We start from the raw sequence: 11,795 nt of genomic DNA on the forward strand, positions 1-11,795 counted from the left end.
AAGGAAGCTTAGCTACCTTTAAGGCACAAATATCCCGTCTATTAAACTCAGCGGATGGTCGTACTTTATTCTCCTAGTTGAGCCTGACCCCAATTACAGAGCCTACCGAGGGGGTCCCCATTTCTGCTACCTTCCGCTCTAACCCCAATGTAACCCCCTTCCCCAAGAACATGCACCCTGAGCGAGACAGAACGCCGAGTAGCAAGGGCTCGGGCCCTCCACAAACAGTACAGCGAGCACCATGAGGTGGTCTATGTAGACGCAGCGGAATATACGACAGGCTCCCGTATGGCCCTGACTGTATACCGGCAATAATGCAAAGCTTATAACCTCCAGCTCAATCATTACCAATTCGACCACGGAGGCAGAAGAGGCAGCCATGGTGCTTGCTCTCATTTCTACATCTGCCACAAAAATTATCTCCGATTCCAAATCTGCCATTTTAAATTATGCCAAGAGCTACATATCCAGCACCGCTGCTCGTTTACTACGTTTCTGGCAGCCCCGGCGCCTCATATACCTCATCTGGACGCCAGCCCATGCTGGCCACCCTGACAACGAGGAGGCTCATTGCCTAGCCCGAGGTCTCACATTCCGGGCAGGAGTCGAGCCCCCTCTACGATACGAGCCTCGGAGCGCCTGCTTTCCTTCCGTGATATTTTCTCGTACTACCGAGACAAACGAAGGGAATACGCACCCCCAGCTCCATCCCTCACCATAGCGCAGGCTGCGCATTGGCAACAACTACAAACCCGGACAGCTCCATACCCAATACTGCTGCATGCACAATCCCCAGACCAATTCCCGTCATCATGCAAACTTTGCGGCAAACGAGGAGACTTCTTAAACACTCTCCTCTCACATGCCCCGCCTTCCCTCATCCCCCATCACCAACCGTGGCGGAGTCTTATTGGGAGATGGTGGTGAAAACTTTATTTACAATTGGGGAGTTTGGGACACACAGGTCCGTGGGCCCCCGCACGGCCCCACTGCACTCAAACCTTCATGTCCCGGAGGATCATGACGCTGGCAGCCCGGCCGGTGGAGATCGCTTGCTTGGCCGGGTGCTCAGAACGCAGTAGGGTCTCTCAAGCCTGCCAAGTGGTAAGGTGCTCCAGGCCCCGCTGGGGAGGATCCGCCGGACAGAGGAAAAGGATATGGTCTAGTCTGGCTTTGGAATGGTGGCGGAGGGTACAGAAGGGGTTTGTGAAGACTTCGTGATAGCGCGAGCGTATATAAGGGGAGTGTAATTACTGGGAGTGTCTTCTGACCAGCTCGTCCGCTCAAGACCAGCGCCGGATCATCTCCAGCGCTCACAGAAGGGTTGCGCTCCAGGGGCTATCCTTCGCGTTGTAAGGGTGCCTCCTCCTCACATTGAGGAGGCATCCAAGTGCCAAGTAGGGGGCTTCGCCCCCACGATTTACATCACTGGCAATAAACACATCCGCCACCACCACAGGTACTGCGCAATTTCCTTTCCTCAAATACATTTTCTTCATTACGGCCCGCTTTTTGTTCCTTCTTTCACTGCCACTTCCCCCCTGCCTCTACAAAAGGATGACGGGAGTCCATTGAGATATGCCAGACAGGTACAGCGTGATTTCCTTTCCTCAAATTCATTTTCTTCACTACGCCCCTCTTTGTCTTTCTTCTTTCACTTCCTCTCTTCCTCTACATTGCGGTTCGGGTGTTCACTGCGGCGGTTGCTAGGCAACGGCTCTTGCGGCGTCTCCGGCGCACAGCTGCAGCCACGGGCATACGGCCGAGGTGCGACCACGTGGCCAAGTGGCTGGCGTAGTGAAGCTATCGCTTTAATAATAGTATCAACACACATCGCAGCCATCGACCAAGCTGAAACAATGACGACGACCAGTGTGTGCAAGCCACTGAACTGCATTTAACCGAAGAGAACTGACTCGTTATGCAAATATACTGGCCTCAACGCGGAGGAGGCTTCGAGTCCACAACCTCGCGCAGATGTAAATGTAGAATGAAACTAAACGTAGGCGCCATTACAAATACACCAACCAATGCGGTAGGTCGACTGCTCAAAACGCATGTGAACATCTTTTTGCAGTCAAAATAACACCTATGTGGACTAACGGTTGGCCTGCCGCTATATACTTCCCGATCACATATGTCCACTGTTCAAGCCGTCCCGGAAAGCACTTTTATTTTGTTTTCTTATTTGCATGGCCCTCCTAGCACAGAGTGAAGCCATCAGGCTCATTTTAGCTGACTCTAGTAACGTTTTCACATTCTGTCAGAGAGGTAGCTTCAAGCCGCAGACCCCTTCCCGTGTCTACTTCTATCTGCAAGTTGAGCCTCGCTAGGCAGAGCTGTCGGCCTCCTCATCTGTTGCTTTCACGACATAGGTCGGCAAACCTCCTTCAGCCTCGAAAAGCAACTGAACATCTATACTTCTCCATTATTTGCGGGATTTATCGGGCTTCCCTCAGTCTCCGCGCTGCAGACACCATTCCCATACTTTACCCTTCTGTGTGGGCCTGCTCACTTATCCGCTGTCTCCTCCATCCCTCCCACTACAGGAAAGCTGTGGGAGAATGAGGTGACTTGAGCGGCAACAAATCCTGCTTTCTGGGCGGCGGCGGTCTGCTAGCGCTTTTTTGCTTTTCTGCTAGTGCTAGTGCTTTTCTGCTATTGCTTTTCTGGCCTTTCTTTCACCATTTTTTTTCTTTCAAGCAGCCAGATATTTGTTTTTCATCTTGAATTCAGTTATTTCAGCGAATTTAGAACGCAATCCGGGGGAAAAGACTAAAACTGCCGTAAAGCACCTTTTTTTCGCATTTTTCAACACATCTTTTACTTTCCTGTTTTTATTTTTTTTATGTGCTTTATGTGACTGTCTAACATCCGTAGCCTTAATTCCACTCATTCTTTTTTTTTTGTCCGGCAGCAGTTGCAGTAGCGTGATTCTCAAGTTGTTCGTATGGCGGCATTCAGAGCGCTTAGCAAGTATTCTGTTCTTATAACAGCTCCCAGATTAAAACATTGTCGATGATCCATATGCCTCTTTTGCCCGTTACCTGGAATTTGCAGCCTCGCGTTCTTTTCTGTATTGAAAATTGAAGGTATAAAGAAGTTATCTAAGGGCGGCAGTCCATTAGTATAAAATGACGTTATTGAGAAACTCTCACGTGGAATACTTCAGAGAGTACAGCAAAACTTAACTCCGCCAGTCGGTATAGCCCTTACCTGAACCTCTCAAGATAGTTTTTCGCCAAATGAATTGCACTCAAGAACTCCCTGCCCGATGGACGTACAGAAGCTCTGGCCTCGCTGCTCTTTTGTAAGCTTAGAAGCCACGGTATCTTTTAGCAGATACGCCTGGGATTGTACCTTGTCTTCTGTGTCGGAGATAATGCACTGAAAAAGAACAAAAGGAATTATTGAGGACAAATCTTTAGTTTACTGAGCTCGTGCACATTCGAAATAAATGATAAATGTACACAGCCTCAGAATGAAGATCCAGTTTCGTTATCTGCGTGCGAAGGTGCAATTTTCGTTGCACTAGTTAACAGAATACAGAATTCAATGGCTTTTTTTTTTTCAAAAAACTCACTCTTATCAGATCGCGAAATTTCTCTGCATCCTTCTCCTGAAATGAGAAGACCAGTATGCGGCAAAAAATTAAACACTGTTTCAATACCCACGTGCTCACTCCGAAATCTTGCGGTATGAATTGTGGGCAAAACTTGTCAGAATTAGCGATAAAGAAACAATCACTTACGTTGAAAGGGGTGCAAATATCGATGGTCTGGTTCTCGTAGCAGTCGGTCTGGCAGAAAAGCGCAGTTCGTTATACTGGAGAGTACATTTGCATTTTCTATATGGGTAACGTCCATGTTCCGAAATTGGAACATGCGGAAGAAGAGACTAGCTATTATTAAACTGACTAAAAAGTCATTGAAACATTGCTTTGACACATACTTCATAGCGGCATTTAAAATATTCAGTACTGTAGGTCATCATTTTATGTTCATTAATAATAGCCAATGGAAAATGGAATGCAAGATTCCTTACTTAAATGTGAATATTTGCTACATTTCTTGCCTAGTAATGAAGAGTGTCATGGTTTTGCATAAATTAAATACGTAAATGGACATACCGCACTGATCGTAAGGAAATCAGGCGCAGTAACGGTAATGCAAGACGCTGCAAGAAAAGGAACCGTATGCATACATTTTAACGGCATAAGGGTGTCTAAGAAGCATGTTCAGAGTTCATTTCAGGCGGTATCAGCAGATACACATCGACCACAACGTAAGCACAAGGAATAGGCAACTTTCTGTTCAAAAAAGTAGAGAGCTGAGCCATTTGGTAGATGGGCACGCACAACATAAACAACCGGAAGCTATCACTTTGATCTCGGTCATAGGAGTGTTAGTAGAACTTGGTGCAGAGCTATTTGGTCACTCATTCTTTGAATTGAAGTTAGCGCTGTTAGGAAGACCATAGATAGAGGACGACGCAACGAAAAAGAACGCTTTGTTGTGTCAAAAGAAGAACGACTGCAAAGAAGAGCGTTCTTGTTTGCTGTTTCGTCCTTTTTCTCTGGTCTTCCTTAGCGCCAGCTTCAATACCATGGGAGTTACCAGTGTGCGTGGAATGCTAACAGACATTTTTGCTACCAAAGACCTAAAGACGAGCCCTGATGAGGCGGAATTAAGGATCTGGAAACACTCCATAGGCACTAATTTTAACTACATATTTTCTTCTTTCAAATGATGCACTAGCCATTACAATACATAGTTTACTACGTGGTATTCAGCTACAAGCACTATATAATTGAATTTCTTCTCTACGCTTTTTTCGGTTTCGTTTTTATCAACCGACCGATGGCTGTGACGCATAGTATGTCACTTGAGCCACAAAAGAAAACACAAAGTACTGTCTTTGATACGTAGTTCTAATTCACTACAACACAAACTAACCTGCATCAAGAGCTGGAATGACAATGAACGACTTATCATCAGTTATATGCTGTTTGTTTTTTTCTATCTGACGTGACCTAAACACTACCTATAACACTATCGTTCAGCCCATAGAGTTACTATGCTCAGCCACGGGGGTAAAGCTGAGCTAGCAAAGCGGTCCACGCTTGTAAGTTGCCATCTTGGACGCCATCTTAAAACACACTTTTGTGGCCAGCATAGTTTTTTCTCGCAATGTCAAGGATGGGTGAAGTATGAACTTGAATTCGGAAAACTGCGGCAGAGAAATTAATTATATGTCACTCTTACTACGCTTATTTTCAATGTATTAAACATATTTTGTAATCTTTAGCTTACTGGTTGTGGTCATTTCTTTTAATGTCGGACGATTTTGAACATGTTCCGGAGTGAACGCTCTCGGAGTTTCGATTTCAAACTTCTGCTTTCGAATCTGATTACAAGTTGCTTAAGCTATGGAATCAAGGCACTTAATGCAAGGAGCTGCATACAACAAAGAGTAATTAGCGTCTCGTGCACCGCGCTGCAACCTTCGTGCGTTGATGCATGGAAAAAGCTCCAAAAGGATCGGGCATTTCTCATCATTTGTGAGTAAACGCGGGAAGTGATACATATACACGTTTCGCGAGAACTGTGTACTGCATAGCGCGTGAACGAAAATCTCCCGCTCTCGGGACTCTCTTTAAAGGCGGATGACACCAGGCGAATGAACATTGCTGCCGTTTACTTTTTCACGGTATTTGTGTTTCTTAACGCCATGTCCTCAGTCTGCTTGAAAGGGTACACATTGGTGCTACTTATAAAGGATGTAGGTGTTCTTGCTTAAGTGCGTTTTTATTACCTTTACGTTTTTTAGCCCTAATGCATGCGGTAATTAAAGGCAACGCTGTTGAAAGACGCGGGTTCGATCCCGGCCGCGGCGGCTAGAATTTCTTTGGAGGAGAAATTCTAGAGGCCCGTGTACTGTGCGATGTCAGTGCACGTTAAAGAACCCCAGGTGGTCGAAATTTCCGGAGCCCTCCACTACGGCGTCTCTCATAGCCTTAGTCGCTTTGAGACGTTAAACCCCATAAACCATAAACCAAACCGTAACGCTGTTGAAATGAACGGCCGCGCAACGACAACCGCGCAAGGACAATGCATGCGCACTCTACCAACATGTTTATTATACGGAGAAGAGGCACACTTATGATCTTCAGCTCAAGCATGTGACACCGCGCATTATCCCTCCGAACAGAGCCAGTGACAGGAAATGGGGCATGAAAACAAGACAGCATACATGTAAACGCAAGACCCATTTTATCCCATGCGTATAAAGCACTAGCGGCAGTAGATTCTCATAAATAGGCTTTGAAACCAGAGGAATAAAAAACAATCTCAGGAAAAACGTAGAGCGCTCCTGTCGTTTTTTTCTCGTACTTTGTGCCGTCTTTTTGCGCTTTAATTCTGGTCAGTGTTTTACCGTAGAGTCATACATTAGCAGCAAAAGCACACACACAAAAGCACCATGACAACCAACCAAGCACCCATAATTTAGTGCGCACAATGCTAGACATGAAACGGGAAGATTCCGGAGCGGTACATGCTGTTGCATACGTTTCCACCTCCACCTTGTTTCAGTCGTTCGTGATGAAGCTTTGAGCGTTGCTGCGTACTGAAAAAACCATTACGAGCTCGTCCCTCGCCAGAAAAAACACAGCACAGTCTTCCTCGGCGAAGGAGAAAGATAAAAAAAATGCGAGAGGCCTGCGGTAATTTAACAAACCTTCGACATTTAATATAACAAAATGCTGAACATTCAAAACAAACCAGGCAGAGCAGTTGCTCCATTTACCTTGGGCATACGTCTCCTTTGCGAATTGTGTTTGTCCTTTTGGGGCTAAAGCAAATTTCAGACGTGTATTTGCACTCGGCAACAGAGGACATACAAAATCCCACGCGCTCTACGGACGAAATACACTCCAAGCGCGTCACAATAGCGGTACTTGCCTTCGAATAACAACTCACTAGACACAAGCCACCTGTATGAAATTACGGTCGGTATGCGACACTACATGCAATTGGAAATGATCCAAACGCGGCGATTTTCGCGGTGTTTATAGCAGTTTAGCGCCGTCGAGAGCTACTCCGGATACCGCCATCTTCCCACGGACTACGTTGCCAGGTTCCAACTCCGTTCTTTGCCCAGATTTAGCAAGCGTCAAAACAGCTGGCAACACACGCAAACCATTGGATCATGGCGGCGTTCATGCGTGCGTTGCCTACTGGTACGCATGGGCTCAAAGGAAGCTTTCCCGTTCAGCTCATGAAAACGAAACCGAAACAGCATCAAGAAGTTATAAATAATTTAGCGGTCGTAGGTGGCTACAAAAGGTTGATCACGTACACTACTCTCTAACGCGTCACTTAAAAGAAGAAAGCACCCAAGCAAAAATTTGTTGTCTCTGCCCCTTTCAGAAGCACAAGAAGCTTTAGTTTATTAGGGAATTGAAGCATATCTCAGTTCAGTTGCCTCAGTAGCATGGCGGTTATTCTTATGCAGGTACTTGGTTTATCGATTACAGGCCAATAGGCAAGCTTAACTGCAAACCATATTGCAGTGTGAAAAATAACGAGCAAAAAATTATATTCTCTCACCAACAAAAGTTCACCCTTTTCTTGCACTATTCATGCTCTACATCTACTTCGATAGCGCACCAACAGTATAGAAATTTTGGATAACTTACCTCGGGAAGCAGATTCCGCGCGCATGAAAGCGGCAAACACTAACACGAAAAAAGACGTGGTTCTCATGTTTCCTTGTCGACAAAGATGACTGCACACAGGGTGTCTTAATAACTATAGCGACAATGCTTTCATACGACGCTGGCTTACAGTACTCGCAGGTGCAGCCGCGTGCAACGTCCTACAAAAATAGAATCACGTGGTCCGTACTAAAGGGCTTCGCTGCGAACGTAGCAGGTGCAGTGATAACCAGATGAAAATTAGAAAGAATATTTTTTTGGCTGCGTCGATTTATATCTCTGTCATAACAACCCACCAAGGTGAAGCCGCGCCATGTGACAGGATAGCTTGTAAAAACATCTGCGCAGTTAACTGCTGCCGGCTCAGCCTCGTGCGTCAGTGAGGAAAAATCATCACGCCCGTGCCCATTTGGCCGAATCGCTCTTCGAAGTGCGCTCAGCTGCCACTCCCGTTGGCAACTTGCCAATGCAAGTCACTGCTTACAACGCGCATGGCTCTGTATACCGGTGCCTTACACGGAAATGCATAACTCAAGAAAAGAACTGTTGATACTGTTAAGAAGGAAGATAAACACTAAGTCTGGTGCAGTATATTTTGTAATGCGTTAGTCCCGTGGTATCTTAAAATAAAGCAAGCAACTATTTCCTTCAGGTGTATGCTGTGTTCGTTCAACGGCGCTTTACGTCCAGGAGTGACTCGGGCTATGAGGGACGCCGCAGTGGAGGGATGCGCGTAATTTCGACCACCTGGGTTTCTTTAATGAGCGTGCACTGATGTCGCGCAGTATCCGTTCCTCTAACATTTCGCCTCGAAAGCAATGCGAGTGTCGTGTGCTAAGTTATTTGTAGAATAAAGAGCTTAATGCGTATTTTAGGGCTGCCGCAAAATAATGGTTCGTTGAGAAATATTGTAGGCTCGTTTTTTTTTCAACTCTTTTAGGTCTGTTTCAATCTTTCATTTAACTTGTAGATTGCATGGGTGACGGCCTTTTTCATACTTTCCGGGCTTACTCTTCAGAAAATGTACAGCCTTTGACCAAATAAAAGAGCCGAAAAACTTTGGTTGCAAGGAGCGCAGCGGAGCTCTTAATTGCAACACACTCGAAGTATTAGCTCTCGGAAGGTTAAGAGTGAGAGTTCCTCCCATCTTCAAGAAAGTTAATTTTTTAGGATACGATATCCTCGCAGCATGGCTCAGAATGCGAAGTCCTTGGGATCTAAACGTATGACAAAAGACTGTACACTTACGAAACATATACAATATTCGGTCTACACTCTGATGGCGATTTTAGTGGCACCGACTCTTGACGGTTCACTCAGGACGAATAGAATTTTGCCTGTACCAATTGGGTACCATACTTCAATTTAAAAAGAGACCACTCTCACCAAAAACGGAGCTCGTTTAAGCTAGAAAAGACCAAGAAATGGAAGTACTGGTGCCGCAATCAGCGGCCGGTTATGCAAGTAAATTATACTTCAATCGATCGGCATCAATGTTTGGGCGCGGATTCCAGATCCAAACGTTGTGACGACACTCTCAGCATTGTTTTGATGAGCGAATGTCGATGGACCGCTCGAGAATAATTTAACTGAAAAAAAGAAAAGCAGTTGCTAACACTGAGCGGCTGCATCCGGTATTACTTCGGTTGCCAATCGCAACTGTAAACAAAATTAGCGTTTAATGTTTCACTATATCAAACAATGCAGATATCGAAATTCTAGAGCTTGTAATATTTTTCTTGTGATGAGCTTCTTGTTTAAGTAACAAGAAACGTTTAAGCAGTGGACTACTTTTTTGTCGTGGAGGAATTCTGTGCGCGGAGGCTGATTGTGGGCGGTGCTTCACTGCGGACTTAAGTTGTATCCGACTATAGAGATCTTTAGTAGTAGTAGTAAAAACATTTATTTTTTTTTTCAAAAGGAAGAGTTAGGGAGTAGGGGGATGGGGATAGATAGATGTGGAGCTACAGTGGTCGGTCTTCCCTAGTCCAGGATCCCGTTGGCCTCCGCCGCTGCCTTGGCCCTCGTCACCAGCATAAGCTGTGTTCTCGGGTCGGAGTCAGCCAGGAGGGCCTCCCACTGCTCTAGACTAGGGCTATTTACCTTTGGTAGTAAAGGGCTTTTTTCGCAGCCCCAGGTGGCGTGGTACGTTGTGGCGTAGCCCCCACACCACACGCACTCTTTCGCGTATCTGTTCGGCCACATTTATCGCACAGCACACGGGCACCGAGACGCACGGGAGCAACAAAAGGTGCACGGGAGAAGCCGAGATGCCGAGCCGGACGCTGCACGTGGGCACGAGAACAAAGCCATAAACGTCCGGCGGGTGGAACCGAGGGTGAAAGCGCTCTAGCTGAACGCTACCCGCAGATACGCTGCACGACAAGTTCCGGCAGATTCTAATATCAGATGTACCTTCCGCCGACTGTATGGCAATGTGACGTAGGCGATAGCATTCAGCACCACGTTACGCCGAAACTGCCGCTGAAATCCACTTTACAGGTGGTGACCATCCCGCAAGTAATGCAGCACAGCTGCTAATGACGCCTTCGTTGGTAGGGCAGCGTAGAACACGATGGTGAAGTAACGAGATCACGTGATCACTCGCAGATAGCTGAGGGGCGCGCTCACGTCTATCACGGCAGAAATCGGCCGCAACAACTCCGATCTGACAACGCATTACCGAGTATATCGTGACAAGCTTTTTTCCCTAGGCTGCTCTGCGCATGCGTACGTATTCTCCTTCAGATACACTGCTTAAAAATGAAACCGCCTGCTACCGCTATGCATGCGCAGATCACGTTAGTAAAAGGCACATGCGGCAGCTGTCAAGCACACACTTACCACTTCGCACGCGCAACTGGCGTCTTCCACGTGCGTTTTCAACAAGTAGCAAACGAATTTTGTCCACTTCCCAGAGGGCGCCACGTCTTGTGAAAAATGCGGATTGTGAAGAGTTTCCCTTTGCGTGCTAGCACATCCCTGCTAAACTGCAGCACAAGAACTGTAGGTTCCACACTTTCCTTCATACTTACCCCTCATAGACCCTCTACAGGCTGTGACGTCAGACCACGTGACTCGCGGCTGCTCCGACCGCTGTGCGCCTACCGCCGCTTCGCCACATGCGGTCATGTGATTATGCACCTTGTGGTGGTGGTTGAAACATTTACTGCAAGCAATGCAGAAGGGGCAAACCCTGCCTCCCCTTACAAGGCACGAGGGAAACCTTAGGGGGTTGCACCTCACTCGACGTTCGCTTAAGGAGACGACGTCGCTCTCGCATGCAGTTTTGACATGAATGAGAGCGCGGTTGATACTGTGGCTGAAACGCCTGCGAGGCATTTCAAGCGTCTAATCAAGCTAGCCAAGCGTAATGGAGCTTTCTTTCTGTCTGAATAGATTTCGAAGCATACGAGAGAAAAGAGGTACTGGTTATGGCACACATGACGTAGGCCAACAGGGGATGTCTTTTTTTTAATTTGTAGTTTTTCATCAAATGGGAGATTAATAATAACAGAAGAAAGAAACAACCACATGCCGCCGGTGAGATCTGAACCCATGACCTGCGAGTTTTGCGTTCGACCGCGTTCCTACGCAGCGCTCGTAGTATTAAAGGACGTACCACGTCCGCCGCTGGGGATGATGGCGGCGCTGGTGAACACACTAAAGTTTCGCTTACACTACACATCAATACCATCCAATGCAGCAGATTGGACAGCCGCCGTCCTAGCAGTTTGTGAAGCACCAGAAGCTAAATTCGTAGATCATGGACTCGGACCCCACCGGCGGCATGTAGTTGTTGTTTTTCTGCTTTTATTAATCTCCCATTTGATTAAAAACTACAAACTAAAAAAGACATCCCTTTCCTCGTTGGTTTCGAAGGATGTTAGTTTCCGGCATGTAGCTTTAGAAGAATTAAGCAACTAGCAATTTTCTTATTGCAGACGTCATTAGCAACTTTCTACAGTATTACAAGTTTATCCGGCGCAACAAACACAATTCAGGCGCTGCATTTCCCCTGTCACATTTTTTTAAGTCGGTGTATCACCGGTTCAGCTACCGTTTCTGGTGAGCTACA

Source organism: Amblyomma mixtum, chromosome 9, assembly GCF_055824585.1.
Source record: "Amblyomma mixtum isolate Tamu chromosome 9, ASM5582458v1, whole genome shotgun sequence".
In the NCBI taxonomy this organism is placed as follows: Eukaryota; Metazoa; Arthropoda; class Arachnida; order Ixodida; family Ixodidae; genus Amblyomma; species Amblyomma mixtum.